The 6,988-nt window shown below is 38.9% G+C and overlaps 1 protein-coding gene across 6 annotated transcripts in view; it reads right to left on the bottom strand.

The window, feature by feature from the left end:
- Positions 1-6,988, bottom strand: part of WAPL (WAPL cohesin release factor) — a 156,487-nt gene that overhangs the window by 142,235 nt on the left and 7,264 nt on the right. The gene's annotated exons all lie outside the window — the stretch shown is intronic.

The raw sequence follows: 6,988 nt of genomic DNA, 5'->3' as shown, positions 1-6,988 counted from the left end.
GCAGTAATTTGAAGTCTCAGATGTTTATTTTAATTTCTGAGATACTGGGGGAAGAGAAAGGAATCTGACAACGAGTCTACGCTTCTTTCCATACTGAGCTTCTTTATCCAACAGTCACTTAAAAGACCAACTTAACCCACAATTAGCCAATGTTCCAGAGTTATAGGAAGGTTTCTGGAAGCCCCCTCCAACTTCCCTGAAGTATGTTTCATGAGAAGAATGCAGAGTTTTTATCTTTTATCTTTTTTTATCTTTAGATGTGCTTTTCCAAACTAAGCCTTGGGAGGAGCAGGTGTAGTTCTCCAAAAAAACATTGTTCTACAGGTGTGTAGAATCTGCAGCATCCCCAATTTAGCACTTCAATTTTTGCCTTCTCTAAACAGAAGCATCCTTCTAGCCAAGGATTTCTCCACAGTGACTAAATCCATGAGATTGTACTTATTTCCCCAGAAAGGAAAGGAAAACAGTGCTATAAAATAATAGTAATTTTCTGCTTTTCCCTGGTGCTCCTTCTAGAGCATTAGTATAAATGGACAGAATTATTTTGTGATCTATAGAGATATGTATCACAAGAATGATGAGGTATAGTCAGCCCACAGGGGGAATACATACCTTCTAAACCTAAAAGCACATGGCACAAAGAGCTATCGAAACACTTATTCACAAGGGAGCCCCAGTAGTTCTGCCTTTGGTTGAATGAATGGTGGGAACCGCCCAAGCCATTTTATCCTAAGTAAATCAGTTCTTCCTTAATGTCACATCAGAGAAAGCCATAAGACCCTAAAATTTAACAAGTTTATTTATTCCTTTGAAATGAAAATAACTTCAGTGGGTTCCAGAAGATGCAGGGCACTGATTTGAAGCAAATTTTTGGAAACTTACTTGAATTGAGGTTTACTAAGAGAATAGTTATTAAAATTAGAAATTGAGGTGATAATGACTTCTGAAGCAGCCAAATATCAGATCATAAATAACTGGCCAGTTCAGACAGATAAAAAACCACCAAAAGAAACAAAGTGTTCAAAATCTAGGCTGTTTTTATGGAAACAAAATCATAGGCATTAGAAGTGGAAAAGAAGTAGTACAGTTCCTCCCTCCACCTCCCACTACCGGCTATTGTCTCCAGGCAGAAAACAATATTAAACTGATAATATATACAGCTATCAACAAAGAGAAAGAAGGGGGGAAACATATCACCTTCAAACAGGAAGTAAATTCAAAGATATTCATCAAGCCTAAAGAATTTTGTTATGACTTACTCTCCTAGCTTTTAAAATTATATGAAAACATGAAGCATGTAATTCTGCCCATCCTTTGTCATGAAGGCCATGTGAAAATAGAGAAGAAATGCTAGCAAATGCTGCCTGTTTTATATGGGTTGCAAAAGGTGGAACCTATCAAGAAAATAGGTCAAAGCTCACACATGCTGTTTCTCGTGTTAGTAAGATGCGTTTGTGAATAGTATGTCATTAAGAGCTAGACCCTTCACTCCTGATATGATTTCACTCCCAAGAAGTATTCTTGAAGACTATACACTCTTCTGTATTCTTTTCCACTTTTAGAGGGTATAAAAAAGAATATGTCCACGGCTAGAAAATCCCCACAAATCTGCAGCATGTTGTTCTGTCTATCCTTCAGCTCCAACATGTACTAGAGGTTAGTTTGTATCTATAAAAAGAACTGCAGCTGCTAGTGCTTGTCTACTTACAAGAGGCTTGAAAGGCATATATTAATTAGGGAGAATTTGTTTGGGAGCACTTCAAAACTCTTGTGTGTACTCCCTATGTAACTAACAGCTCTGACTTTGCTTCACCTCTACCGAGATGAGAAAAATCATTCTGGGGAAAGCCTTCAAAACTCATTTCACCTGAATCTGTCTCCAAGTCATCCGCATAGTAACCCCAGTGGCATTTGGAATAAATCATTATTAGTTCATATTCCATCTCATCTTAGCAGCTTTATTTGTGTCCTGTATCCTCTATTTGGCAGCCATTCTTTCCAATTTGCTGTCTCTTTACACCCTTTAACAGAGGTATGACTGATTGGATTAAAATAATTTAGGACTGAGATGATTCATGTTGCAGTTAAAGTCAACTGTACAGCCTGTTCTGCACTGGCGAGACTGCCTGCAGTTTACCATGCACTAGGTATGTTCCAGTGACTTGGAGGTGTGAAAGGACTTGGTAAAACTGAGGCACTTCCCTTTGGCCTTTTGTGCTGCAGCAGCTGTTGACAGAGCAGCCTGCTGGCAAAGGCAACAGCAAGCACTGTTGTGAGTTCACAGACATGCTTTTTACCTCCATGGGCTCCAGCTCAGATTCAAACTTGGATCAGAAGTGAAAATGTTTAGTCGAATCCTCCAAGCAATTCTGCAAAACTGCTGAGCGCTCTACTGGTGGTCCTACAACGAAGGTATCATGATCCCATGTAACAGAAGCCTGTTGGAAGTTAGGACTGAAGTACTGCCTAAGAAGGCAGCTGCAAGCTGCCTGTCTTTCCAATTTTCACATACTGTCAAGGATCTTAGTTCCTGTGGTTTGCAGGTTACAGCCTCATCTTCCATACTTTTGGGAAACAATTTTATATCCAGCACTAGGCTAGAAAGTGACATCACATGAGAACGAGTAAATTTGCACACATTCTCGCGCAAGACAGATACAGACTGCTATCAAAGAGCCTGCAGAACAGAGGTGTAAACAGAGTTTTACTAGAGTTATTGTGACCAACAGAAAGAAAAGCTCTCTGTCCACTCTGCTGGCAAAGAGTGTTTTTGTTTGTTTGTTTGTTTGTTTGAAGTCCTATGTAAAAAAAATCCTATGTAAAAAAAGTTTGACATTCAGAAAAAAAAATAATAAAGGCACATCCAGTGCTTTTCGGCGGTCTCTACACCTCTTAAGGCATAATGTGAAAAAATTGTATGTGCCCCTGTTTCTCTCAGTCTGACTGGTGCCAGGTATTACTCAGGCCATTGCAGGAAGTGCTGCAGTGTAATCCTCATCCTTCTCTGATCCCTCAAGGAAAGATATTAGCATCTCAGTAACTCTGGCAGGGCAGCTGCATGTCTCTGCTTCTGAAACAACTATTTCCACAGGACTCTAAAGAGAGAGGGTCTTTATCTGCAAAGCAACATTAGTATCAGTCTATGGTATTTCAGTTGTTGAGCAACAGGTATCTCAGTTTAAACACTTGTGCTTGTAGCTTTGCAGTTGTTAATGTCATAGGAATGTGAAAAGACCCACGTTATAAATAGGTTTATATAAAAGCAATCTTATAACAGAGAAATAACTGATGAGTAGTGTCATGCCTAGCAACCTTAGACATGGGCTACAGTCCCATGCACTAAGCATTTTATATAGAACAAAAAGGAAGGTTACTGTATCTTCATTGCCCCATCAAATTTGCAGCCTAAATGCTCATTTTCAAACTTGTAAATAGGACAACTTACAAATCCTGACAACTGCGAACTTCACACATCCCTTATCAGGACAGTAGACTGAGTAGATGATCAGCGCAGTGTAAGCCTAATAAAGCCAGCAGTTTTTCAAGAGCAAATCTAGCCTTATTAGTCTAATATAAAGTGCAAACACTAGGAAAATAAAAGAAAAAAAAAGCTCTTTTCTTCTTTTGAGAAAAGTACTCCTTCATTAGCTTGGTTACAGCAGTCCTGCCAGCAGCTGGTTTCTGCTGGAGAGACAGCACGGGAATTCTATGTACCTGGCTCACAGAGCAAAGCAAATGCTGGAAGAGTCACGTCAGCAGAGGAAAATGCTGGTACATTTTCCAAACACTGATATCACCTCACTGGTTACAGAGTTGTCAGGATCTCATGACCACATCACTTGTCTCACGGTAGTTGGTTGGCATACTGCCTATAAACACTTTCTGGCCATGACATGGACTCTTACGATTCACCTGAAACTGGGGGTAAACAGTAGGACCAGTGGCTGGGAAAAATGGAAATGGTTTTATCCCTCTTGACAGCAACCTTTTTCTCACTCCTTAATTTTTAAGCTTACACAAACAGCAGTATTGAGAGTCAGTACCAAAAACATTTCTGACTGCTTTCAGTGAGGTTGTAACCAACCCTTGCCAACGAGATGTTATGTTGGAGAACATTTTTAATATCCACTTTCATTTGAGCTACTAGAATACACACACAGTCATGAAGCACAGAAATTCACATCAAAAAAAAAAAAAAAAAAGCCTAATTAGGCCTTCTGATGCTATCTGTGACTTGAAGAATAAGCAGAATTAGTGGAAATGCTTTTTAACTTTATCAAGCTTAAGTCAACCCTCAGATATGCTGTAGAGCAGAGAGAGCTGCAGATCAGGTTAAAATGTCTCAGCAAGCAATCTAACGCAGGCATGACCTGAAAAAAAGCTCATGGTGTGCCTCTTAGTCCATTGCTGTCTGGTGCTTACATTTATGGAGTTGTATGTGATTTTCTTATATTACAGTTTATTCTGGAGATAGTTACCTCCTACATTAGTAATGGGAAACATTATGATAGTGCAGTTACAATGCATGTTACATTATAATAGTTTACATCTGTTTCTTCCTCCCCGCAAAGAAGAACCTGTTCTCAGTAACACCACAGAGCTTCAGCATTTTATTTTGTTAGGAATAATTAGGTTCAGCCACTAAGAATGTTACTATGACATATATGTTAAAAAAAAAAAAAAGTTGCTCAAGGGAACTTGCACAAAGCATGCCTTAACCACAAAGTAAATACAAAGCCATTATTCATTTTCCTCACTATTCAGCGTTCACTGTAACTACCACACATGTACAAGACAGTTCAGAGACAGCCACAAAAATCTGACACTACATGATTGGATAGCACAAGTGCTCCAATGTAAAGTTTCATGAAAGACATTTCCTGAATAGGCTGTGGGACACTTAGAGGCATAGTTACAATTACCGTATATTTTCCATTGACTAGAAAGATAGAACAGAACACCTGTACCCTGCCACAAAGTGCCATGCCTGAAGGTTCACACAGAAAGTGACCAAACACCTAATGTAAAAGCCCTTCCTTCAAAAGCCCTAGTACTTTAAAATGTACTATCCATGCTCAAATGTGCACTTTGGACTGGTATAATTGATTTTTAACAAATTTTTTCATATGCCTGAAGTTAATCACATGCATAGACATTTACACAACCCCTCAGGATACATAACTGAGAGAGTTAAAAGTACATTAGGTCTGTACCAAAAGTTTCTGGATTTTGTTGATGTTTTTCCAGTTTAGTATTTGCGGCTAACTCCATGCAACTGTATATTAATAAGTCTCCTAAGTTTGACACTTTGTAAAGCCAAGGTTAATACTGACAGATAACTTGTGCCGCAAACTGTGATTTGATGTAGCAAGAAGTAAGCACTTTGATAAAACCAATTCTTACAAAGAGGAGAAAGGACAGTCCTGCAACAATGCAAAGCTAGAATCAGACGTTGAAGATTTTATTTTTTGTGTTTTTTTCCCCATCTTTTATGGGTGACCTTGGGCAAATCACTTAATCATCTCATATGCCAGTATTTCTAGCTGTAAAATAGGGATAATATCCTCTTCATCATCGTGAGGCTACTCTCTACTTTTGCAGTTCATTCCCAGATTCACAACTGGAAATAATACTTCTTTCTTCAACTGTTCACATTTTCATCTTTCACTACATGGTTATCAAAAAGTCTAAAGAATTAATTGTGAAATAATTACAGATGAAAGCCAGAGATTGTACTGGAGTGTATAAGGGATGCATAGTAATTCATTTTCTCAGCAGGAGGTACTCAACAGAAATAATTTAGACACTCACCAAGTTGACTTCAGTTACCACTTACAGGTATATTTTACTTTGTTACAAGAGTAAAGTAGAATCAGCACTTTAATGGTAAAATATAACTAATAAAAATCTGTATTATGCAATTGAGTACATTCTTTGAAGAGCCCAATGTATAATAATGTATTCCCTTGAGGAAACTGTATTACAAATCACCGAATCAAGTTTTTCCTCTACTGTACATAAGTTGAAAGAAAAACTATCTGTGGAGAAGGCACTGAAACAGACCTATGGGGAGAAGCACCTAATTTACAGGGGACAATTTTAAGTGAGAGATCCTTGAAAGAGGACTGATGCCTCATGGGTAAGGTATCTGCTCTATTCATGGGCAAAAAATATCAGTGGGAAAAGGAAGTTATTGAAGGAAAAAATAGGATTATATTACTAAGAACTCTAAGCAGCAATTCCAGTGTCTGGAGAGCGTGGCTATCATTACAGAGCTCTGGATTCTAATGCATCTGCCCAGTGCTGGGCTGTGATTTTGAGAAAATTAGATCTCCATCAGACTTTGAGTAGTATTAATATGTATTAGACTGGTCATAGTTGTAAACACACAACTGAAGAACAGGTAAAGAATACAATATAACAGAACATTTCCGGTTATACCTCTCCCTGTATTTGTTTATATTAGACATACTACGAAAGTCCATTTAAAAATGAGGAAAAATAAGAAGCAGGTTTAAAAACAAACCAGGATATTTTTCTCTTTTTAAACCATAGGTTTCAGATCTGAATCTAGAAACTCCTTCTCAACACCACTACTCACCTTCATTCTGTTGCACCGGGTACAGAGAGTCTGCTCAGCTCAGTCCTCACCTAGAGATTCTTTTCATTTTTCCCAGTCCCAGCAGAGACCAGTCATCTCCTTGCTAGCTACTCCAGAGGGCAGGCCTTCACTTACCCTCTTCAAGGGCCTGATGTGAAATAGTTGTTTCTCACCTCACCTCTCTTTGTAACCCTGACCTCTGGAGACCCTGTAAGCCCAGATCTCTGCTCCTTTTACCAGGCAGATACGATGGCCAAGATCCTCATCCATCACCCCAAGGACAGTCCTGGAGCAGCCCAGCCTTCAAACCCTCCTGGGTCTTGCCTCCCAGAAGTGTCACCATCTTCTAGTTCTCCCTAGTTCACACTTACAGTACCCCTTTCCAAG

The sequence above is a fragment of the Aythya marila genome (assembly GCF_965140915.1).
Source record: "Aythya marila genome assembly, chromosome: 7".
NCBI lineage: Eukaryota > Metazoa > Chordata > Aves > Anseriformes > Anatidae > Aythya > Aythya marila.
Note: the sequence above shows the minus strand (reverse complement) of the source record. Positions and strands in the feature narration are given on the sequence as shown.